Source organism: Pseudophryne corroboree, unplaced genomic scaffold (assembly GCF_028390025.1).
Source record: "Pseudophryne corroboree isolate aPseCor3 unplaced genomic scaffold, aPseCor3.hap2 scaffold_927, whole genome shotgun sequence".
In the NCBI taxonomy this organism is placed as follows: domain Eukaryota; kingdom Metazoa; phylum Chordata; class Amphibia; order Anura; family Myobatrachidae; genus Pseudophryne; species Pseudophryne corroboree.
In genome coordinates this window covers 178,316-201,935 of record NW_026970507.1, presented here as the reverse complement: position 1 = coordinate 201,935, position 23,620 = coordinate 178,316, and the positions used below count along the sequence as shown (strand labels likewise).

Below are 23,620 nucleotides of genomic sequence, written 5' to 3'. Positions count from 1 at the left end.
TCCTGACTTCTCCCGTCTGCTTACTTTGTGCCTTCCAACGCACAATGCAAACTACAGGTAGTGCTGCAGGGCCCACACCCTTTTACTTGCTTTACAGAGCAGCTCTGGAGCTGTTACAGTGCCCAGCTGCAGCAAGAAATCAGCTTGAATGCTTCAGGGGCTGGGGCATAGCCAACATGAGCCCCACACCGAAGGAAGGTGGAGGTGTTTAATGCAAACTAGGGGTCATCCAAGCGCCGCAAAAGGCCGCCATGCCCTGCACACCCCTTTTTTATTTTCATATGCAGACGAGGGTTGAAGCCAACTTTGACCCACTGCTTGGATGACATCACCATATGCAAATCCATCTGCTGCAGGCCTTCCCCAAGGAATGCTTGCACTAGTAGTTGCATTTGGTTTGTTGTTTGGGGGTGCTTCAGTGTTAGGCAGCCTTCTGCCCTCCCATGTTCATCTGAAAATATGTGTTCTCCCTGCAGTTGTTGTCCCCAGATGAGAGTTCCCTTGTGTTGCCTCAGTTGAATCTCCTTTACTTGACAGAGATGTGCCTGAGCAGCGGCCCTCCCCAGCCCTATCCCAAATCATACTTATTTTGCATAGGAGATACCATGGTCATGAAGATTGTTCTCCCAGGGTGAGGTTCATTCATTGCACTCTGGGTATGCTGACCCCTGTGATTTCCCCAAATGTGGGAAACTCGACTGCATTATTTGTGGTAGTGGGGGACTGCGTTTGTGCTTTCCTCTGGTCAGCTCTGGTAAAAGTCAGATTTCTTTGTCTCAGATCTTCCTCTAGCCTTGTTCTTCTTTCGAGAGTTCCCTTGTGCTGCCTCAGTTGGATCTCCTTCACTTGACAGGGGGTGCCCGAGCAGCAATCCTCCACAGCTCTAGCCCAACTCCTACTTACCTGCCAGGTGAGATACTATGATGTTCACTGTTAGGGCAATCAGGATGTGGAATTCCCTGCCAGGGAAGGTGGTAATGGCGGACTCTGTAATTGGATTTAAAAAAGGAATGGATACATTTCTGAATGAAAAAGCTATCCAAGGTTATAATACTTAAAATATCAACATGGTTAATCCGGGGGTAACATGAGTTATAGTAGCTAACTAGTCATAAAACATTATTCAGCAAGTATGTAGAATCATCACAACTTAAAACAGGTTGAACACGATGGGCAATTTGCCTCTATTCAACCTCAAAAACTATGTTACTATATGTTACTATATTACTATGTTACTGTAGTATACAGAACACCACAATGTAATGAGCAGTGATAGTGAGCACTGATGAGGATACTAGAACTGACACTGAGCAGCAAGATGCAGCACTGGACTATTAGTAATGTACTGTAGTATGCTGAGCACCACAATGCAGCACAAGACAATGAGCAGTGATACTGAGCACTGATGAGGATACTACTGAGAACTGACACTGAGCAGGAGAGACACACTACTAGTATTACTGAGCAGCAATAAGTAACCACTGATACTGAGCACTGATATTGAGATTTCCACTGAGAGAACATAGCCACGTCCTCTCCGCTCTCTCTTCAATGCACGAGTAAAAATGGCGGCAACGCGCAGCTCTTTATATGGAATCCGAATCTCGAGAGAATCCGACAGCGGGATGATGACATTTTCCCTTGTTCAGGTTTTCCGAGTCAGGCGGGAACAACCGAGCCTGCCTCGGACCAGTGTAAACCACATGGAGTTCGTCGGGAATTCGGTTCTCGGAGAACCGAACCCGCTCCTCTCTACCTTATACCCATCAATTTTTTTATTTTCAATCTAAGCCCCTGCAGTTTTCTGTAAGCATCTGCTTCGCTATGATGATCAACAAGTCACAAGGGCAAACACTCAGGGCTTGAGGCGTAGATCTTAGGACCAGCTGCTACAAGCATGGCAGAGGTGTCACTATCACTGGTGACACCCAGAGAGGTGGCGAAGGAGATTGTAATGCAGTGCGCGCAGATAAGCAGCGCAATGGTAAAAAGGAGGCATGGTTTCATAGGTAGGGGCGTGGCCTGGTGGCCTGAATCTACATTTTGTTGCTCCGGGTGTCCCGGGGGTTGGGGGCTGCACCCGGGGACTAGTGTGTGTGCGGTGCTGGCTCCTGCACAGTGACAGGGCATGGCCACCCAGCATGACGCCTCCATTCTTGACCATGCTGTAATTGCAGTCGCACTGCAGTTCAGCGTGATCATAAAAAATGGTGTAGCCTCCTGCTGGTGCAAACTGTATGTGCGCGCAGGAAGCCGCCACCATTTTTGTGATCACAGCGGCTGAATGTGATGTCATACAGCCGCTGTGACCACGCCCCCTGTGTCTCCTCCGTTGCAGACCCCATTTTGAAGCCTTGCCCCCGCACCGCTCCATCCCTGACTTGGAAATGGAGTGTTGCTGACCCCCCTCTCCCCCCCCCGCCCCGATTGACAGGCAGAGGCGATCGCATTCTCTGCGGGGTGCCGCAGAAAATGCAGGCACATGCGTATGCTGTTAGCAATTTTTGCAGTTGGATCGCTTATTGTGATTGCATTCCAACCTGAATCAGGCCCTATTACCTATCACAATGCGCTGCGGGCAGTACAAAATTGGGTTAATATAGGAGTAAAACTCCCAGACCTGTGCTCCTTAACTGTACCTGGTGGCTAGTGGAGCGGCTGCCCAGTAATCAGTGTCCACGCCAGTGCGCACACGGTCCACCCCCTACGGCCACGCTCCCCTTCATCAGCGGCCTCGTGATCCGGAAGGGCGGTGTGTGTGTGACTGACCTTAGGAAGAAACTGGAGCCTCCGCTGCAGTGACCCAGCAACCAGGGCACGGGAGTATACAGCGCCGCTGGGAGTGATGAAGCTGCAGTAAAGATGTCTATTAGACCTAGCCTGCTGCAGCCCTTGTAGATTCTCATAAAACAAGTTCTTCTTTTCTTGTCAAAATTTATAGCTAAGAATAGGCTGCCTGAGGCAGGCCCCTGTTAAGTGGCCTGCTACTGAAGGCACCAACTACAAACTGAGCTCCCTGTTCATGGAAGCGGGGTTATAGAGGAGGATGCGCTGAGCATCTTGGGAACAGTCAAAAGCTTTGAGCCGGTTGGTGCCTCAGATCAAGATCCTACTCTACACCCCAATGTGAATCCTTGTGGAGTCCAGTGTACCCCACAGAAGAAATTAATGTGTCACACCCATTGGCAGCAACCTTAGAATAGCTGCTGACGGGCACAATTGAGAAAGGAAGGGGGGGGGGGGGGGACATTTGAATCCAGCACATAGATGCAATTCAAATATGTAATTTGTACCTTCCTATTTTAAAATATAATGGATGAACCTCACCCTGTGAGAACAATCTTCATGATCAAGAGATCTCATATGCAAAATAAGTATGAGTTGGGATAGGGCTGGGGAGGGTGGCTGCTCGGGCAGCCCCTCCCCCGTCAAGTTAAGGAGATTCAACTGAGGACGCACAAGGGAACTCTCGTCTGGGGACAACAACTGCAGGGAGACCACATCTGTTCAGATGAACATGGGAGGGTGGAAGGCTGCCTAATATTGAAGCACCATCAAATATCAAACCATATGCAACAACTAGTACAAGCATTCCTGGGGGAAGGTCTGCAGAAGACGGATTTGCATACGGTGATGTCATCCAAGATGTGGGCCAAAGTTGGCTGGAACCCTCATCTGCATATGAAAAGAGAAAAGGGGCATGCAGGGCATGGCGGCCTTTTGCGGTGCTTGGATGACCCCTAGTTCGCATTAAACACCCCCACCCTCCTTTGGTGTGGGGCTCATGTTGGCCATGCCCCATCCCCTGAAGCATTCAAGCTGATTTCTTGCAGCAGCTGGGCACTGTAACAGCTCCAGAGCTGTTCTGTAAGGCAAGTAAAAGGGTGTGGGCCCTGCAGCACCACCTGTAGTTCGCATTGTGCGTTGGAAGGCACAAAGTAAGCAGACGGGAGGAGAAGTCAGGATAGTGCGCAAGGGCATCCTTTTCTCTTAGTCCGTAGAGGATGCTGGGGTCACATTAAGAACCATGGGGTATAGACGGGATCCGCAAGAGACATGGGCACTTTAAGACTTTCAAAGGGTGTGAACTGGCTCCTCCCTCTATGCCCCTCCTCCAGACTCCAGTTATAGGAACTGTGCCCAGGGAGACGGACATTTCGAGGAAAGGATTTATTGTTAAACTAAGGTGAGCATCTTACCAGCTCACACCTTAAGCATGCCGCAGAACGTGGCATTCAACAGAACACAAGCCAACGGCATGAACAATTGCAGCAAAAAGCTGACCAGAACCATAACATAACATGTGTATAACCACAAGTAATAACTGCAGACACAGTATGGACTGGGACGGGTGCCCAGCATCCTCTACGGACTAAGAGAAAAGGATTTACCGGTAGGTATTAAAATCCTATTTTCTCATACGACCTAGAGGATGCTGGGGTCACATTAAGAACCATGGGGTTATACCAAAGCTCTTGAACGGGTGGGAGAGTGCGTACGACTCTGCAGCACCGAATGACCCAACTTGAGGTTATCATCAGCCAAGGTATCAAACTTGTAAAACTTAGCAAAAGTGTTTACTAAATAGCTGCTCGGCAAAGTTGCAATGCCGAGACTTCCCGACCAGCTGCCCAGGATGAACCCACCTTTCTAGTAGAATGGGTCTTCACCTAATTCAGTAACGGCAATCCTGCCATGGAATGAGCATGCTGAATCTTACCACAGATCCAGCGCATAATGGTCTACATGGAAGCAGGACACCCAATCCTGTTGGGAGCATACAGGACAAACAGAGCCTCTGTTTTCCTAATCTGAACCGTTCTGGTGACATAAATTTTCAAAGTTCTGACCACAGCCAGAGACTTTGACTCAACGAAGGTGTCAGTGGCCAAAGGCACCATGTGGAAAGATGAACCACCTTCGGCAGAAATTGTTGACGTGTCCTCAATTCTGCTCTATCTTCATGAAAGATCAAATAAAGGCTCTTGTGATACTGCATGGTTTGTACTGTTTTCCATGTGCTCCCAGATCTTTCAAGCAAGTAGCATGGTCAAGAAAGTTCTGTTTGAAAAGAAACAACATTTACTGTCATTGTTATAGAATTTGGGAGAAAAAACAAGAAGAAATCTGCACTGTTGACGCACTGGACAGAATGAATGAATCATAAAATATAACCTTTATTAAGTATGTATTAAAATTGGATAAATATTAATATTATTATCCCAAACTGCAGTGAAACATAAAGGTTAAAATCACAGAACTAACATACATGTGCATAAGAAGAATAAAGAGATGTGAAAAAAAGGTTTAAAAAGCGTGTCCGTGTGTGATTATTTTTGAAGGCACAACCCTGGCGGGGTTGTTTATATAGATATATATGTTGCTAATAATCACTTTCTAGCGTAATGTTATTAAATAGCTGTTAGTATCTATGTCGTCAGGTACCACTGGGTCGTATCCTATATACTCCCTTCACTCAATAGGGGTTACCTCCCGGGAAGCCATCCCCATTGGCGAATTTGTGGGGGTGATTGAGTATAACCGGTAAGCTAACCTCCAATTTGTGGGGTGCTTAGGTAGATGGGGATCACTTATTTCTCTGTGTCCCCTAAGACTATATTCCTAAATTCAATACCACAGGGGGATAGCTTTCTATATCGGATAAGGAATCACTTGATAGGGAAATCTCTATGCATCATGGAAAGATCATATTTATTAATATCCAAACTAAAAAAATGATGAATAGCTTTAATTTAGCTGTTTAGATATAGTTAATTGGCGAGATATACCAACAGGTGCGGTTGCCTTAAGGAATATGGCAATTCCAATATAAATAGCAGCCCTCCTTCATATAATCAGCCAGATCTTATTAAATCTGGTCCAGATATAGCCGTTCAGATATACTTAATTGACAACATATATCAATCGGTGGGGTTGCCTTAAGGAATATAGCAATTCCAATTCTCATATAAATAGCAACCTTCCTTCATATATTCAGCCAGATCTTATTTAATCTGATCTAGGCGTAGGCAATAATGCTTTCCTTAGAGGTATAGCCACCTCAATTCTTATTAGGAAGCAAAGTGTCTGTCATAATGGTTTATCCAATTCATCTAAGAAATAATATATTCCATGTGTCAGAGATTCATTACTCTCTATTTACACTGTTAAAGAGTTAATTCTTATTATGTTACAGTGTAATGAAATTATCATATAGGGAGATGTGGCAATTCCATGTGCTATATATATAATAACCCTTAGTGGTCCAGATTCCACAATGAGGAATTTTCTTATAAACCGCTGAAACACACAGCTGTTTGACTGACTTCCAAATATATCTATCTCACTTTGTAACAGTCTTATGATAGAGAAACTGTTACATATTCGGTCACTTAGTTATCTAAAGGTAAACAGACTCAGTGTGAGGGTAATATAATATATCAAATGCGCTGTCAATAATCGTGGTAACTGGTGTAATAATGTGGTATATTGAGTATGCTAGTAAGGCATATAACTGCTCTCCAGCCTTTAAGTGTTACCAATCAATTTGTTACACTGTAAAGGATTTATGGTGTCCTGTTAGGACATGCAGCTGCTAGGCTGACTCAAAGATTTATCCATTTGTAACAATTATGTAACAGTTATATACATGTTACTGGTATTACATAGAAATAGTATGACACAGGCCAGCAGTCCCATGTGTCTAGATTCCACAATAGGAGATTTTCTTTGTCTTATAAACTGCTGGAACACACAGCTGCTAGACTGACTTCAAATATATATATTACTTTGTAACAGTCTTATAGTAAAGAGACTGTTACACACTGTCATTTAGTTATCTCAAGGTTAGCAGATTCTGTGTGAGGATAGTGTTCTGTTAGAACATGCAGCTGCTAGGCTGACTCATAGAAAATGTATCCATTTGTAACAAATGACACATACAGCATTAAATTAATATCTATAGCAGCCCATGTGACATCTCTACTCTTATCATAATTGTCTGGTTATTGCCAATCTGGACAGCAGGAGTGATATATATTCACTAGTCCCAATATCCCATCATATAAATATACCCACACTGATATACTTTCTTATCAAGAGTTATTAGTAGCTATCTGTATGCACTTTAGACATTGTATCTGCTAAGTGACATCATATCTAGTGTATTCCTTTCTTATAGCTCAGCTTCTATTCCCTATTAGTGGAGACTAACAGCTAACATCATAATCATATATTTTTGTTTTATAACATTTCACATGAGTCAAATACACGCGGACTCGCCGTGCCCTACACGTGTGTTTCACTGCATCTATGGCAACTTACATTAAAGCTAACAAGAAAGCACACTCGTTCTGTCTTTAAACTGATAAAAGAAACCCCAATAATATGGGGCATGCAAAAATTGAGATAAAACTCAGTTTTGCTCCTCTCCACGGAAATCTTTAATAAAAGGCGAAATATTTGTTAGTTCTGAAGAGAAACCAGAGCATGACCAAGATTCCACCTGTCGCCTGAGTGCCATGCCAGCAGTTCTCATTGAGCTCAAAGTGAGCACCCAATTTGAAAGAAAGATAGCAGATTTCTCACCAGGCTTCCCCTAGCTATAAACATGGTTTGTACTCTTTTCCATGTGTTCCCAGATCTTTCAAGCAATTAGTATAGTCAAGAAAGTTCTGTTTGAAAAGAAACAAACATTTACTGTCATTTCTATGCAAATGAGCTTACATTAAAGCACACTCGTTCTATCTTTAAACAGATAAAATAAAACCCCAATAAGATGGGGAATGCAAAATTTGAGATAAAACTCAGTTTTGCTCCTCTCCACGGAAATCTTTAGTAAAAGGCGAAAGATTTGTTCGTTCTGAAGAGAAACCAGAGCATGACCAAGATTCCACCTGTCGCCTGAGTGCCATGCCAGCAGTCCTCATTCAGCTCAAAGTGAGCACCCAATTTGAAAGAAAGAAAGCAGATTTCTCACCAGGCTTCCCCTTGCTATAAGCATGGTTTGTACTCTTTTCCATGTGCTCCCAGATCTTTCAAGCAAGTAGCATGGTCAAGAAAGTTCTGTTTGAAAAGAAACAGACATTTACTGTCATTGTTATACAAATAAACTTACATTAAAGCCAACAAGAAAGCACACTCATTCTGTCCTTAAACTGATAAAAGAAACCCCAATAATATGGGGCATGCAAAAATTGAGATAAAACTCAGTTTTGCTCCTCTCCACGGAAATCTTTAATAAATGGCGAAAGATTTGTTCATTCTGAAGAGAAACCAGAGCATGACCAAGATTCCACCTGTCGCCTGAGTGCCATGCCAGCAGTCCTCATTCAGATCAAAGTGAGCGCCCAATTTGAAAGAAAGCAGATTTCTCACCTGGCTTCTCCTTGCTATAAGCATGGTTTGTACTGTATTCCATGTGCTCCCAGATCTTTCAAGCAAGTAGCATGGTCAAGAAAGTTCTGTTTGAAAAGAAACAAACATTTACTGTAATTTCTATGCAAATGAGCTTTCATTAAAGCACACTCATTCTATCTTTAAACCGATAAAAGAAAATCCAAAAAGATGGGGCATGCAAAAATTGAGGTAAAACTCAGTTTTGCTCCTCTCCACGGAAATCTTTAGTAAAAGGCGAAAGATTTGTTCGTTCTGAAGAGAAACCAGAGCATGACCAAGATTTTCATCTGAAAATATGTGTTCTCCCTGCAGTTGTTGTCCCCAGATGAGAGTTCCCTTGTGCTGCCTCAGTTGAATCTCCTTTACTTGACAGAGATGTGCCTGAGCAGCGGCCCTCCCCAGCCCTATCCCAAATCATACTTATTTTGCACAGGAGATACCATGGTCATGAAGATTGTTCTCCCAGGGTGAGGTTCATTCATTGCATTCTGGGTATGCTGACCCCTGTGATTTCCCCAATGTGGGAAACTCGACTGCATTATTTGTGGTAGTGGGGGACTGTGTTTGTGCTTTCCTCTGGTCAGCTCTGGTAAAAGTCAGATTTCTTTGTCTCAGATCTTCCTCTAGCCTTGTTCTTCTTTCGAGAGTTCCCTTGTGCTGCCTCAGTTGGATCTCCTTCACTTGACAGGGGGTGCCCGAGCAGCAATCCTCCACAGCTCTAGCCCAACTCCTACTTACCTGCCAGGTGAGATACTATGATCTTCACTGTTAGGGCAATCAGGATGTGGAATTCCCTGCCAGGGAAGGTGGTAATGGCGGACTCTGTAATTGGATTTAAAAAAGGAATGGATACATTTCTGAATGAAAAAGCTATCTAAGGTTATAATACTTAAAATATCAACATGGTTAATCCGGGGGTAACATGAGTTATAGTAGCTAACTAGTCATAAAACATTATTCAGCAAGTATGTAGAATCATCACAACTTAAAACAGGTTGAACACGATGGGCAATTTGCCTCTATTCAACCTCAAAAACTATGTTACTATATGTTACTATATTACTATGTTACTGTAGTATACAGAAAACCAAAATGCAATGAACAGTGATAGTGAGCACTGATGAGGATACTAGAACTGACACTGAGCAGCAAGATGCAGCACTGGACTATTAGTAATGTACTGTAGTATGCTGAGCACCACAATGCAGCACAAGACAATGAGCAGTGATACTGAGCACTGATGAGGATACTACTGAGAACTGACACTGAGCAGGAGAGACACACTACTAGTATTACTGAGCAGCAATAAGTAACCACTGATACTGAGCACTGATATTGAGATTTCCACTGAGAGAACATAGCCACGTCCATTCCGCTCTCTCTTCAATGCACGAGTAAAAATGGCGGCAACGCGCAGCTCTTTATATGGAATCCGAATCTCGCGAGAATCCGACAGCGGGATGATGACATTTTCCCTTGTTCAGGTTTTGCGAGTCAGGCGGGAACAACCGAGCCTGCCTCGGACCAGTGTAAACCACGTGGAGTTCGTGGGGAATTCGGTTCTCGGAGAACCGAACCCGCTCCTCTCTACCTTATACCAATCAATTTTTTTATTTTCAATCTAAGCCCCTGCAGTTTTCTGTAAGCATCTGCTTCGCTATGATGATCAACAAGTCACAAGGGCAAACACTCAGGGCTTGAGGCGTAGATCTTAGGACCAGCTGCTACAAGCATGGCAGAGGTGTCACTATCACTGGTGACACCCAGAGAGGTGGCGAGGGAGATTGTAATGCAGTACGCGCAGATAAGCAGCGCAATGGTAAAAAGGAGGCATGGTTTCATAGGTAGGGGCGTGGCCTGGTGGCCTGAATCTACATTTTGTTGCTCCGGGTGTCCCGGGGGTTGGGGGCTGCACCCGGGGACTAGTGTGTGAGCGGTGCTGGCTCCTGCACAGTGAAAGGGCATGGCCACCCAGCATGACGCCTCCCTTCTTGACCATGCTGTAATTGCAGTCGCACTGCAGTTCAGCGTGATCATAAAAAATGGTGTAGCCTCCTGCTGGTGCAGACTGTATGTGCGCGCAGGAAGCCGCCACCATTTTTGTGATCACAGCGGCTGAATGTGATGTCATACAGCCGCTGTGACCACGCCCCCTGTGTCTACTCCGTTGCAGACCCCATTTTGAAGCCTTGCCCCCGCACCGCTCCATCCCTGACTTGGAAATGGAGTGTTGCTGACCCACCTATCCCCCCCCGCCCCGATTGACAGGCAGAGGCGATCGCATTCTCTGCGGGGTGCCGCAGAAAATGCAGGCACATGCGTATGCTCTTAGCAATTTTTGCAGTTGGATCGCTTATTGTGATTGCAATCCAACCTGAATCAGGCCCTATTACCTATCACAATGCGCTGCGGGCAGTACAAAATTGGGTTAATATAGGAGAAAAACCCCCAGACCTGTGCTCCTTAACTGTACCTGGTGGCTAGTGGAGCGGCTGCCCAGTAATCAGTGTCCACGCCAGTGCGCACACGGTCCACCCCCTACGGCCACGCTCCCCTTCATCAGCGGCCTCGTGATCCGGAAGGGTGGTGTGTGTGTGACTGACCTTAGGATGAAACCGGACCCTCCGCTGCAGTGACCCAGCAACCAGGGCACGGGAGTATACAGCGCCGCTGGGAGTGATGAAGCTGCAGTAAAGATGTCTATTAGACCTAGCCTGCTGCAGCCCTTGTAGATTCTCATAAAACAAGTTCTTCTTTTCTTGTCAAAATTTATAGCTAAGAATAGGCTGCCTGAGGCAGGCCCCTGTTAAGTGGCCTGCTACTGAAGGCACCAACTACAAACTGAGCTCCCTGTTCATGGAAGCGGGGTTATAGAGGAGAATGCACTGAGCATCTTGGGAACAGTCAAAAGCTTTGAGCCGGTTGGTGCCTCAGATCAAGATCCTACTCTACACCCCAATGTGAATCCTTGTGGAGTCCAGTGTACCCCACAGAAGAAATTAATGTGTCACACCCATTGGCAGCAACCTTAGAATAGCTGCTGACGGGCACAATTGAGAAAGGAAGGGGGGGGGGGGGGACATTTGAATCCAGCACATAAATGCAATTCAAATATGTAATTTGTACCTTCCTATTTTAAAATATAATGGATGAACCTCACCCTGTGAGAACAATCTTCATGATCAAGAGATCACATATGCAAAATAAGTATGAGTTGGGATAGGGCTGGGGAGGGTGGCTGCTCGGGCAGCCCCTCCCCCGTCAAGTTAAGGAGATTCAACTGAGGAAGCACAAGGGAACTCTCGTCTGGGGACAACAACTGCAGGGAGACCACATCTTTTCAGATGAACATGGGAGGGCGGAAGGCTGCCTAATACTGAAGCACCATCAAATATCAAACCATATGCAACATCTAGTACAAGCCTTCCTGGGGGAAGGTCTGCAGCAGACGGATTTGCATACAGTGATGTTATTCAAGCAGTGGGCCAAAGTTGGCTGGAACCCTCATCTGCCATTAAAAGAGAAAAGGGGCGTGCAGGGCATGGCGGCCTTTTGCAGTGCTTGGATGACCCCTAGTTCTCATTAAACACCCCCACCCTCCTTTGGTGTGGGGCTCATGTTGGCCATGCCCCATCCCCTGAAGCATTCAAGCTGATTTCTTGCAGCAGCTGGGCACTGTAACAGCTCCAGAGCTGTTCTGTAAGGCAAGTAAAAGGGTGTGGGCCCTGCAGCACCACCTGTAGTTTGCATTGTGCGTTGGAAGGCACAAAGTAAGCAGACGGGAGGAGAAGTCAGGATAGTGCGCAAGGGCATCCTTTTCTCTTAGTCCGTAGAGGATGCTGGGGTCACATTAAGAACCATGGGGTATAGACGGGATCCGCAAGAGACATGGGCACTTTAAGACTATCAAAGGGTGTGAACTGGCTCCTCCCTCTATGCCCCTCCTCCAGACTCCAGTTATAGGAACTGTGCCCATGGAGACGGACATTTCGAGGAAAGGATTTATTGTTAAACTAAGGTGAGCATCTTACCAGCTCACACCTTAAGCATGCCGCAGAACGTGGCATTCAACAGAACACAAGCCAACGGCATGAATAATTGCAGCAAAAAGCTGACCAGAACCATAACACAACATGTGTATAACCACAAGTAATAACTGCAGACACAGTATGGACTGGGACGGGTGCCCAGCATCCTCTACAGACTAAGAGAAAAGGATTTACCGGTAGGTATTAAAATCCTATTTTCTCATACGACCTAGAGGATGCTGGGGTCACATTAAGAACCATGGGGTTATACCAAAGCTCTTGAACGGGTGGAAGAGTGCGTACGACTCTGCAGCACCGAATTACCCAACTTGAAGTTATCATCGGCCAAGGTATCAAACTTGTAAAACTTAGCAAAAGTGTTTACTAAATAGCTGCTCGGCAAAGTTGCAATGCCGAGATTCCCCGACCAGCTGCCCAGGATGAACCCACCTTTCTAGTAGAATGGGTCTTCACCTAATTCAGTAACGGCAATCCTGCCATGGAATGAGCATGCTGAATCTTACCACAGATCCAGCGCATAATGGTCTACATGGAAGCAGGACACCCAATCCTGTTGGGAGCATACAGGACAAACAGAGCCTCTGTTTTCCTAATCTGAACCGTTCTGGTGACATAAATTTTCAAAGTTCTGACCACAGCCAGAGACTTTGACTCAACGAAGGTGTCAGTGGCCAAAGGCACCATGTGGAAAGATGAACCACCTTCGGCAGAAATTGTTGACGTGTCCTCAATTCTGCTCTATCTTCATGAAAGATCAAATAAAGGCTCTTGTGATACTGCATGGTTTGTACTGTTTTCCATGTGCTCCCAGATCTTTCAAGCAAGTAGCATGGTCAAGAAAGTTCTGTTTGAAAAGAAACAAACATTTACTGTCATTGTTATGCAAATAAACTTACATTAAAGCTAACCAGAAAGCACACTCGTTCTGTCTTTAAACTGATAAAAGAAACCCCAATAATATGGGCATACCTCCCAACTTTGTCGGCTCGCAAAGAGGGACACACGCGCGGCGAAGTCGCACGCGCTCCCAAAAAGGGCGTGGCCTAAGTAAAAAGGGGCATGGCTTCGCGGGAGGACCCGCGATCGCGAGTCACGCCCCCGTTTTCGGCACTGAGGGGGCATGCCCAGCGCTCTGTGAGCCGCTGGCATGCCACCTCTCCCTCTGACTTCAGTGAATAGACGCTGTGCGCACAGCGACTATTCACCTCTGCTCTGCTAAGCAGGGCAGCGACAGACAGAGCCTCCCAACTGTCCTACCCACCGCGGGACACTGCGGCCCGCAGGTGGGACAGCGGGACAGTCCCCAAAAAACGGGACTGTCCCGCGAAAATCGGGACAGTTGGGAGGTATGATATGGGGCATGCAAAAATTGAGATAAAACTCAGTTTTGCTCCTCTCCACGGAAATCTTTAGTAAAAGGCGAAAGATTTGTTCGTTCTGAAGAGAAACCAGAGCATGACCAAGATTCCACCTGTCGCCTGAGTGCCATGCCAGCAGTCCTCATTCAGCTCAAAGTGAGCACCCAATTTGAAAGAAAGAAAGCAGATTTCTCACCAGGCTTCCCCTTGCTATAAACATGGTTTGTACTCTTTTCCATGTGCTCCCAGATCTTTCAAGCAATTAGTATGGTCAAGAAAGTTCTGCTTGAAAAGAAACAGACATTTATTGTCATTGTTATGCAAATAAACTTACATTAAAGCTAACAAGAAAGCACACTTGTTCTGTCTTTAAACTGATAAAAGAAACCCCAATAATATGGGGCATGCAAAAATTGAGATAAAACTCAGTTTTGCTCCTCTCCACGGATAATCTTTAATAAAAGGCGAAAGATTTGTTCATTCTGAAGAGAAACCAGAGCATGACCAAGATTCCACCTGTCGCCTGAGTGCTGTGCCAGCAGTCCTCATTCAGATCAAAGTGAGCGCCCAATTTGAAAGAAAGCAGATTTCTCACCTGGCTTCTCCTTGCTATAAGCATGGTTTGTACTGTATTCCATGTGCTCCCAGATCTTTAAAGCAAGTAGCATGGTCAAGAAAGTTCTGTTTGAACATAAATAAACATTTACTGTCATTTCTATGCAAATGAGCTTACATTAAAGCACACTCATTCTATCTTTAAACCGGTAAAAGAAACCCCAAAAAGATGGGGCATGCAAAAATTGAGATAAAACTCGGTTTTGCTCCTCTCCACGGAAATCTTTAGTAAGAGGCGAAAGATTTGTTCGTTCTGAAGAGAAACCAGAGCATGACCAAGATTTTTATCTGAAAATATGTGTTCTCCCTGCAGTTGTTGTCCCCAGATGAGAGTTCCCTTGTGCTGCCTCAGCTGAATCTCCTTTACTTGACAGAGATGTGCCTGAGCAGCGGCCCTCCCCAGCCCTATCCCAAATCATACTTATTTTGCATAGGCGATACCATGGTCATGAAGATTGTTCTCCCAGGGTGAGGTTCATTCATTGCATTCTGGGTATGCTGACCCCTGTGATTTCCCCAAATGTGGGAAACTCGACTGCATTATTTGTGGTAGTGGGGGACTGTGTTTGTGCTTTCCTCTAGTCAGCTCTGGTAAAAGTCAGATTTATTTGTCTCAGATCTTCCTCTAGCCTTGTTCTTCTTTCGAGAGTTCCCTTGTGCTGCCTCAGTTGGATCTCTTTCACTTGACAGGGGGGTGCCCGAGTAGCGACCCTCCCCAGCTCTAGCCTAACTCCTACTTACCTGCCAGGTGAGATACTATGATCATGAAGGTGCTTCTCCCAGGGCAAGGCTCACCCATTGCACTCTGGGTGTGGTGCCCCTGCGATTTCCCCAAATGTGGGAAGCTTGACTGCATAATTTGTGTTTCCCCTGGTCGGCTCTCGTATAATTCAGATCTCTTTGTCTCAGGTCTCTCTCCAGCCTAGTTTGCTGTCTGTTTCCACTTCTTTTTTCATGAGCCCCTCCCTTTTATACCCTTGTGCACTATCCTGACTTCTCCTCTTGTCTGCTTATTTTGTGCCTTCCAATGCACAATGCAAACTACAGGTAGTGCTGCAGGGCCCACACCCTTTTACTTGCCGTACAGAGCAGCTCTGGAGCTGTTACAGTGCCCAGCTGCTGCAAGAAATCAGCTTGAATGCTTCAGGGGCTGGGGCATAGCCAACATGAGCCCCACACCGAAGGAGGGTGGAGGTGTTTAATGCGAACTAGGGGTCATCCAAGCGCCGCAAAAGGCCGCTATGCCCTGCACGCCCCTTTTCTCTTTTCATATGCAGACGAGGGTTGAAGCCAACTTTGACCCACTGCTTGGATGACATCACCGTATGCAAATCCATCTGCTGCAGGCCTTCCCCCAGGAATGCTTGCACTAGTTGTTGCATTTGGTTTGTTGTTTGGGGGTGCTTCATTATTAGGCAGCCTTCTGCCCTCCCATGTTCATCTGAAAATATGTGTTCTCCCTGCAGTTGTTGTCCCCAGATGAGAGTTCCCTTGTGCTGCCTCAATTGAATCTCCTTTACTTGACAGAGATGTGCCTGAGCAGCGGCCCTCCCCAGCCCTATCCCAAATCATACTTATTTTGCATAGGAGATACCATGGTCATGAAGATTGTTCTCCCAGGGTGAGGTTCATTCATTGCATTCTGGGTATGCTGACCCCTGTGATTTCCCCAAATGTGGGAAACTCGACTGCATTATTTGTGGTAGTGGGGGACTGTGTTTGTGCTTTCCTCTGGTCAGCTCTGGTAAAAGTCAGATTTATTTGTCTCAGATCTTCCTCTAGCCTTGTTCTTCTTTCGAGAGTTCCCTTGTGCTGCCTCAGTTGAATCTCCTTCACTTGACAGGGGGGTACCCGAGCAGCGACCCTCCCCAGCTCTAGCCCAACTTCTACTTACCTGGCAGGTGAGATACTATGATCATGTAGGTGCTTCTCCCAGGGCAAGGCTCACCCATTGCACTCTGGGTGTGCTGCTCCTGCGATTTCCCCAAATGTGGGAAACTTGACTGCATAATTTGTGTTTCCCCTGGTCGGCTCTCGTATAATTCAGATCTCTTTGTCTCAGGTCTCTCTCCAGCCTAGTTTGCTGTCTGTTTCAACTTCTCTTTTCTTGAGCCGCTCCCTTCTATGCCCTTGCGCACTATCCTGACTTCTCCCGTCTGCTTACTTTGTGCCTTCCAATGCACAATGCAAACTACAGGTAGTGCTGCAGGGCCCACACCCTTTTACTTGCCGTTCAGAGCAGCTCTGGAGCTGTTACAGTGCCCAGCTGCTGCAAGAAATCAGCTTGAATGCTTCAGGGGCTGGGGCATAGCCAACATGAGCCCCACACCGAAGGAGGGTGGAGGTGTTTAATGCGAACTAGGGGTCATCCAAGCGCCGCAAAAGGCCGCCATGCCCTGCACGCCCCTTTTCTCTTTTCATATGCAGACGAGGGTTGAAGCCAACTTTGACCCACTGCTTGGATGACATCACTATATGCAAATCCATCTGCTGCAGGCCTTCCCCCAGGAATGCTTGTACTAGTTGTTGCATTTGGTTTGTTGTTTGGGGGTGCTTCAGTATTAGGCAGCCTTCTGCCCTCCCATGTTTATCTGAAAATATGTGTTCTCCCTGCAGTTGTTGTCCCCAGATGAGAGTTCCCTTGTGCTGCCTCAGTTGAATCTCCTTTACTTGACAGAGATGTGCCTGAGCAGCGGCCCTCCCCAACCCTATCCCAAATCATACTTATTTTGCATAGGCGATACCATGGTCATGAAGATTGTTCTCCCAGGGTGAGGTTCATTCATTGCATTCTGGGTATGCTGACCCCTGTGATTTCCCCAAATGTGGGAAACTCGACTGCATTATTTGTGGTAGTGGGGGACTGTGTTTGTGCTTTCCTCTGGACAGCTCTGGTAAAAGTCAGATTTCTTTGTCTCAGATCTTCCTCTAGCCTTGTTCTTCTTTCGAGAGTTCCCTTGTGCTGCCTCAGTTGGATCTCTTTAACTTGACAGGGGGGTGCCCGAGCAGCGACCCTCCCCAGCTCTAGCCCAACTCCTACTTACTTGCCAGGTGAGATACTATGATCATGAAGGATCTTCTCCCAGGGCAAGGCTCACCCATTGCACTCTGGGTGTGGTGCCCCTGCGATTTCCCCAAATGTGGGAAGCTTGACTGCATAATTTGTGTTTCCCCTGGTCGGCTCTCGTATAATTCAGATCTCTTTGTCTCAGGTCTCTCTCCAGCCTAGTTTGCTGTCTGTTTCCACTTCTTTTTTCATGAGCCCCTCCCTTTTATACCCTTGTGCACTATCCTGACTTCTCCTCCTGTCTGCTTACTTTGTGCCTTCCAATGCACAATGCAAACTACAGGTAGTGCTGTAGGGCCCACACCCTTTTACTTGCCGTACAGAGCAGCTCTGGAGCTGTTACAGTGCCCAGCTACTGCAAGAAATCAGCTTGAATGCTTCAGGGGCTGGGGCACAGCCAACATGAGCCCCACACCGAAGGAGGGTGGAGGTGTTTAATGTGAACTAGGGGTCATCCAAGCACCGCAAAAGGCCGCCATGCCCTGCACGCCCCTTTTCTCTTTTCATATGCAGACGAGGGTTGAAGCCAACTTTGACCCACTGCTTGGATGACATCACCGTATGCAAATCCATCTGCTGCAGGCCTTCCCCCAGGAATGCTTGCACTAGTTGTTGCATTTGGTTTGTTGTTTGGGGGTGCTTCAGTATTAGGCAGCCTTCTGCCCTCCCATGTTCATCTGAAAATATGTGTTCTCCCTGCAGTTGTTGTCCCCAGATGAGAGTTCCCTTGTGCTGCCTCAGTTGAATCTCCTTTACTTGACAGAGATGTGCCTGAGCAGCGGCCCTCCCCAGCCCTATCCCAAATCATACTTATTTTGCATAGGAGATACCATGGTCATGAAGATTGTTCTCCCAGGGTGAGGTTCATTCATTGCATTCTGGGTATGCTGACCCCTGTGATTTCCCCAAATGTGGGAAACTCGACTGCATTATTTGTGGTAGTGGGGGACTGTGTTTGTGCTTTCCTCTGGTCAGCTCTGGTAAAAGTCAGATTTATTTGTCTCAGATCTTCCTCTAGCCTTGTTCTTCTTTCGAGAGTTTCCTTGTGCTGCCTCAGTTGGATCTCTTTCACTTGACAGGGGGGTGCCCGAGCAGCGACCCTCCCCAGCTCTAGCCCAACTCCTACTTACCTGCCAGGTGAGATACTATGATCATGAAGGTGCTTCTCCCAGGGCAAGGCTCACCCATTGCACTCTGATTTCCCCAAATGTGGGAAGCTTGACTGCATAATTTGTGTTTCCCCTGGTCGGCTCTCGTATAATTCAGATCTCTTTGTCTCAGGTCTCTCTCCAGCCTAGTTTGCTGTCTGTTTCCACTTCTCTTTTCTTGAGCCGCTCCCTTCTATGCCCTTGCGCACTATCCTGACTTCTCCTCCTTTCTGCTTACTTTGTGCCTTCCAACGCACAATGCGAACTACAGGTAGTGCTGCAGGGCCCACACCCTTTTACTTGCCTTACAGAGCAGCTCTGGAGCTGTTACAGTGCCCAGCTGCTGCAAGAAATCAGCTTGAATGCTTCAGGGGCTGGGGCATAGCCAACATGAGCCCCACACCGAAGGAGGGTGGAGGTGTTTAATGCAAACTAGGGGTCAGCCAAGTGCCGCAAAAGGCCACCATGCCCTGCACGCCCCTTTTCTCTTTTCATATGCAGACGAGGGTTGAAGCCAACTTTGACCCACTGCTTGGATGACATCACCATATGCAAATCTATCTGCTGCAGGCCTTCCCCCAGGAATGCTTGCACTAGTTGTTGCATTTGGTTTGTTGTTTGGGGGTGCTTCAGTATTAGGCAGCCTTCTGCCCTCCCATGTTCATCTGAAAATATGTGTTCTCCCTGCAGTTGTTGTCCCCAGATGAGAGTTCCCTTGTGCTGCCTCAGTTGAATCTCCTTTACTTGACAGAGATGTGCCTGAGCAGCGGCCCTCCCCAGCCATATCCCAAATCATACTTATTTTGCATAGGAGATACCATTGTTATGAAGATTGTTCTCCCAGGGTGCGGTTCATTCATTGCACTCTGGGTATGCTGACCCCTGTGATTTCCCCAAATGTGGGAAACTCGACTGCATTATTTGTGGTAGTGGTGGACTGTGTTTGTGCTTTCCTCTGGTCAGCTCTGGTAAAAGTCAGATTTCTTTGTCTCAGATCTTCCTCTAGCCTTGTTCTTCTTTCGAGAGTTCCTTTGTGCTGCCTCAGTTGGATCTCCTTCACTTGACAGGGGGGTGCCCGAGCAGCGACCCTCCCCAGCTCTAGCCCAACTCCTACTTACCTGCCAGGTGAGATACTATGATCATGAAGGTGCTTCTCCCAGGGCAAGGCTCACCCATTGCACTCTGGGTGTGCTGCCCCTGCAATTTCCCCAAATGTGGGAAACTTGACTGCATAATTTGTGTTTCCCCTGGTCGGCTCTCGTATAATTCAGATCTCTTTGTCTCAGGTCTCTCTCCAGCCTAGTTTGCTGTCTGTTTCCACTTCTCTTTTCTTGAGCCCCTCCCTTCTATACCCTTGTGCACTATCCTGACTTCTCCTCCCGTCTGCTTACTTTGTGCCTTCCAATGCACAATGCAAACTACAGGTAGTGCTGCAGGGCCCACACCCTTTTACTTGCCTTACAGAGCAGCTCTGGAGCTGTTACAGTGCCCAGCTGCTGCAAGAAATCAGCTTGAATGCTTCATGGGATGGGGCATGGCCAACATGAGCCCCACACCAAAGGAGGGTGGGGGTGTTTAATGCGATCTAGGGGTCATCCAAGCAGCGCAAAAGGCCGCCATGCCCTGCACGCCCCTTTTCTCTTTTCATATGCAGATGAGGGTTGAAGCCAACTTTGACCCACTGCTTGGATAACATCATCATATGCAAATCCATCTGCTGCAGGCCTTCCCCCAGGAATGCTTGCACTAGTTGTTGCATTTGGTTTGTTGTTTGGGGGTGCTTCAGTATTAGGCAGCCTTCTGCCCTCCCATGTTCATCTGAAAATATGTGTTCTCCCTGCAGTTGTTGTCCCCAGATGAGAGTTCCCTTGTGCTGCCTCAGTTGAATTTCCTTTACTTGACAGAGATGTGCCTGAGCAGCGGCCCTCCCCAGCCCTATCCCAAATCATACTTATTTTGCATAGGAGACACCATGGTCATGAAGATTGTTCACCCAGGGTGAGGTTCATTCATTGCATTCTGGGTATGCTGACCCCTGTGATTTCCCCAAATGTGGGAAACTCGCCTGCATTATTTGTGGTAGTGGGGGACTGTGTTTGTGTTTTCCGCTGGTCAGCTCTGGTAAAAGTCAGATTTCTTTGTCTCAGATCTTCCTCTAGCCTTGTTCTTCTTTCGAGAGTTCCATTGTGCTGCCTCAGTTGGATCTCCTTCACTTGACAGGGGGGTGCCCGAGCAGCGACCCTCCCCAGCTCTAGCCCAACTCCTATTTACCTGCCAGGTGAGATACTATGATCTTGAAGGTGCTTCTCCCAGGGCAAGGCTCACCCATTGCACTCTGGCTGTGCTGCCCCTGCGATTTCCCCAAATGTGGGAAACTTGACTGCATAATTTGTGTTTCCCCTGGTCGGCTCTCGTATAATTCAGATCTCTTTGTCTCAGGTCTCTCTCCAGCCTAGTTTGCTGTCTGTTTCCACTTCTCTATTCTTGAGCCGCTCCCTTCTATGCCCTTGCGCACTATCCTGACTTCTCCCGTCTGCTTACTTTGTGCCTTCCAACGCACAATGCGAACTACAGGTAGTGCTGCAGGGCCCACACCCTTTTATTTGCCTTACAGAGCAGCTCTGGAGCTGTTACAGTGCCCAGCTGCTGCAAGAAATCAGCTTGAATGCTTCAGGGGCTGGGGCATAGTCAACATGAGCCCCACACCGAAGGAGGGTGGAGGTGTTTAATGCGAACTAGGGGTCATCCAAGCGCCGCAAAATGCCGCCATGCCCTGCATAACCCTTTTCTCTTTTCATATGCAGATGAGGGTTCCAGCCAACTTTGGCCCACTGCTTGGATGACATCACCGTATGCAAATTCGTCTCCTGCAGACCTTCCCCCAGGAATGCTTGTACTAGTTATTGCATATGGTTTGATATTTGATGGTGCTTCAGTATTAGGCAGCCTTCCGCCCTCCCATGTTCATCTGAAAAGATGTGGTCTCCCTGCAGTTGTTGTCCCCAGACGAGAGTTCCCTTGTGCTTCCTCAGTTGAATCTCCTTAACTTGACGGGGGAGGGGCTGCCCGAGCAGCCACCCTCCCCAGCCCTATCCCAACTCATACTTATTTTGCATATGAGATCTCTATATCATGAAGATTGTTCTCACAGGGTGAGGTTCATCCATTATATTTTAAAATAGGAAGGTTCAAATTACATATTTGAATTGCATCTATGTGCTGGATTCAAATGTCCCCCCCCCCTTCCTTTCTCAATTGTGCCCATCAGCAGCTATTCTAAGGTTGCTGCCAATGGGTGTGACACATTAATTTCTTCTGTGGGGTACACTGGACTCCACAAGGATTCACATTGGGGTGTAGAGTAGGATCTTGATCTGAGGCACCAACCGGCTCAAAGCTTTTGACTGTTCCCAAGATGCTCAGCGCATTCTCCTCTATAACCCCGCTTCCATGAACAGGGAGCTCAGTTTGTAGTTGTTGCCTTCAGTAGCAGGCCACTTAACAGGGGCCTGCCTCAAGCAGCCTATTCTTAGCTATTAATTTTGACAAGAAAAGAAGAACTTTTTTTATGAGAATCTACAAGGGCTGCAGCAGGCTAGGTCTAATAGACATCTTTACTGCAGCTTCATCACTCCCAGCGGCACTGTATACTCCCGTGCCCTGGTTGCTGGGTCACTGCAGCGGAGGCTCCGGTTTCTTCCTAAGGTCAGTCACACACAATGTAACACCCCGGTATAACAAGTGTGTAAACTATGTGGAACAGGTCAGGGATACCTTGATGGACTATTCCTCCTTCAGCAGCAGCTCTTCTCTATTCCTGGCAGAGAGGCAAGGTTTCCCCAGACACAAAGAAAGGCAGGCAGGGCTTTGTATGAAAGAATAAATGGTTTACCACATAACTCAGAAAAGGAACTGATTACAGTAGGGAAGGGAAAGATTTGATTCAAGCAACTTAAACACAGACACCATATACACTTTAAGTCATTACACAAATGGTAATATAACTAAATCTGAGATTAATACTATGTTGCTTAGTAATAGAAATCAACTTATGCAGACAATATTTAAGTCCCAGATAACATTGGTGTCACTGCAGGGAGTCTCTATGTGCACGTTGGGGCCCGGTTATGTTGTTACATAGTTATATGCAGCTATTGTCTCCTTTAGCTGTGAACAAAATATTGTAGCTCTGTGTAGTAAAGATGATTGTTTAAAACAAACTGGAGCTGCTTCCCATGTAAATCGCTGCATAGGTATAGTAAATATAGGATAATGTCCTTTGCAGTGGAGTAGGTTTCAGTATAAATATGGATTTATCTCACCCAGTCAATAGATGTTTCTGAGGCAGTTTCCCCTCAGATGTAGGCCAGTCAGCATTGGTATAAAGGCTTTATACTCTCCTGTCTCTGACACTTGCTGTGCACTCTCTTGGCTGAGAGTGTCATGGCGTTCTTACTTGTTAATTGCTGCACTTCCACTGCTGTATTTTGCACTACTGCTTACTCTCTCATGCAATTTTCAGCTTATTTGTCTCCCCTCTCTCAGCTGCTCATCTCTGCGTAATGGCGTCGCCAGCTCTTTCCTCACCATGGCTCCAACTGACTTCTCAAACTGCTGTTCAATTTTCTTTTAAATAAACTTTATTTAAAATGGCACAGGCAACTACACTGTTGTCAAAAATGTCCTTGTTGTTATGGGATATCACACGTGCCCCCCCCAAAACATGCGTGTCCTCACGCATTTTGGTTTTATCCCTATATAAACTTCTCACTATATCCAGTCACATTCATTAGTGAACACAGATTATGTCTGAAACATTAACATTTATCAACATTTTTAACATCAGTATCTGATAGGTATAATTCCTTTTGTGCTATAGTACATTAACACATGCTCCTGGAGCAATCGGTTGAAATCTGGACAGTATATGGTCTTGAAAAGTTTGTCTAGGAAACCTCAACCCCCCTGCCATGGATGAGTATTGAA

General features: G+C 46.6%; 20 non-coding genes across 20 annotated transcripts; 13 read left to right on the top strand and 7 right to left on the bottom strand.

Annotated features, from left to right (window-relative positions):
* Positions 1-580: 580 nt before the first annotated feature.
* On the top strand, positions 581-744 carry LOC135047321 (U1 spliceosomal RNA). Its single transcript, XR_010239381.1, has one exon. It is a non-coding gene; the product is annotated as a U1 spliceosomal RNA (small nuclear RNA).
* A 6,630-nt stretch (positions 745-7,374) lies between these two features.
* On the bottom strand, positions 7,375-7,490 carry LOC135047389 (U5 spliceosomal RNA). The gene has a single exon (XR_010239438.1). It is a non-coding gene; the product is annotated as a U5 spliceosomal RNA (small nuclear RNA).
* A 275-nt stretch (positions 7,491-7,765) lies between these two features.
* LOC135047376 (U5 spliceosomal RNA) lies at positions 7,766-7,881 on the bottom strand. The gene has a single exon (XR_010239425.1). It is a non-coding gene; the product is annotated as a U5 spliceosomal RNA (small nuclear RNA).
* Positions 7,882-8,167: 286 nt separating this feature from the next.
* On the bottom strand, positions 8,168-8,283 carry LOC135047387 (U5 spliceosomal RNA). Its single transcript, XR_010239436.1, has one exon. It is a non-coding gene; the product is annotated as a U5 spliceosomal RNA (small nuclear RNA).
* Positions 8,284-8,553: 270 nt separating this feature from the next.
* Positions 8,554-8,669, bottom strand: LOC135047384 (U5 spliceosomal RNA). The gene has a single exon (XR_010239433.1). It is a non-coding gene; the product is annotated as a U5 spliceosomal RNA (small nuclear RNA).
* A 144-nt stretch (positions 8,670-8,813) lies between these two features.
* LOC135047400 (U1 spliceosomal RNA) lies at positions 8,814-8,976 on the top strand. The gene has a single exon (XR_010239448.1). It is a non-coding gene; the product is annotated as a U1 spliceosomal RNA (small nuclear RNA).
* Positions 8,977-13,790: 4,814 nt separating this feature from the next.
* Positions 13,791-13,903, bottom strand: LOC135047392 (U5 spliceosomal RNA). The gene has a single exon (XR_010239440.1). It is a non-coding gene; the product is annotated as a U5 spliceosomal RNA (small nuclear RNA).
* A 286-nt stretch (positions 13,904-14,189) lies between these two features.
* LOC135047394 (U5 spliceosomal RNA) lies at positions 14,190-14,306 on the bottom strand. The gene has a single exon (XR_010239442.1). It is a non-coding gene; the product is annotated as a U5 spliceosomal RNA (small nuclear RNA).
* Positions 14,307-14,576: 270 nt separating this feature from the next.
* On the bottom strand, positions 14,577-14,692 carry LOC135047379 (U5 spliceosomal RNA). Its single transcript, XR_010239428.1, has one exon. It is a non-coding gene; the product is annotated as a U5 spliceosomal RNA (small nuclear RNA).
* Positions 14,693-14,836: 144 nt separating this feature from the next.
* On the top strand, positions 14,837-15,000 carry LOC135047409 (U1 spliceosomal RNA). The gene has a single exon (XR_010239457.1). It is a non-coding gene; the product is annotated as a U1 spliceosomal RNA (small nuclear RNA).
* Positions 15,001-15,152: 152 nt separating this feature from the next.
* Positions 15,153-15,315, top strand: LOC135047354 (U1 spliceosomal RNA). Its single transcript, XR_010239407.1, has one exon. It is a non-coding gene; the product is annotated as a U1 spliceosomal RNA (small nuclear RNA).
* A 674-nt stretch (positions 15,316-15,989) lies between these two features.
* On the top strand, positions 15,990-16,153 carry LOC135047372 (U1 spliceosomal RNA). Its single transcript, XR_010239421.1, has one exon. It is a non-coding gene; the product is annotated as a U1 spliceosomal RNA (small nuclear RNA).
* A 152-nt stretch (positions 16,154-16,305) lies between these two features.
* On the top strand, positions 16,306-16,468 carry LOC135047437 (U1 spliceosomal RNA). Its single transcript, XR_010239485.1, has one exon. It is a non-coding gene; the product is annotated as a U1 spliceosomal RNA (small nuclear RNA).
* Positions 16,469-17,139: 671 nt separating this feature from the next.
* LOC135047413 (U1 spliceosomal RNA) lies at positions 17,140-17,303 on the top strand. The gene has a single exon (XR_010239461.1). It is a non-coding gene; the product is annotated as a U1 spliceosomal RNA (small nuclear RNA).
* Positions 17,304-17,455: 152 nt separating this feature from the next.
* Positions 17,456-17,618, top strand: LOC135047367 (U1 spliceosomal RNA). The gene has a single exon (XR_010239418.1). It is a non-coding gene; the product is annotated as a U1 spliceosomal RNA (small nuclear RNA).
* A 674-nt stretch (positions 17,619-18,292) lies between these two features.
* Positions 18,293-18,456, top strand: LOC135047361 (U1 spliceosomal RNA). Its single transcript, XR_010239413.1, has one exon. It is a non-coding gene; the product is annotated as a U1 spliceosomal RNA (small nuclear RNA).
* Positions 18,457-19,428: 972 nt separating this feature from the next.
* Positions 19,429-19,592, top strand: LOC135047425 (U1 spliceosomal RNA). The gene has a single exon (XR_010239473.1). It is a non-coding gene; the product is annotated as a U1 spliceosomal RNA (small nuclear RNA).
* Positions 19,593-19,744: 152 nt separating this feature from the next.
* On the top strand, positions 19,745-19,907 carry LOC135047325 (U1 spliceosomal RNA). The gene has a single exon (XR_010239385.1). It is a non-coding gene; the product is annotated as a U1 spliceosomal RNA (small nuclear RNA).
* A 674-nt stretch (positions 19,908-20,581) lies between these two features.
* On the top strand, positions 20,582-20,745 carry LOC135047435 (U1 spliceosomal RNA). The gene has a single exon (XR_010239483.1). It is a non-coding gene; the product is annotated as a U1 spliceosomal RNA (small nuclear RNA).
* A 152-nt stretch (positions 20,746-20,897) lies between these two features.
* On the top strand, positions 20,898-21,060 carry LOC135047357 (U1 spliceosomal RNA). The gene has a single exon (XR_010239410.1). It is a non-coding gene; the product is annotated as a U1 spliceosomal RNA (small nuclear RNA).
* The last annotated feature ends 2,560 nt before the right edge of the window (positions 21,061-23,620 follow it).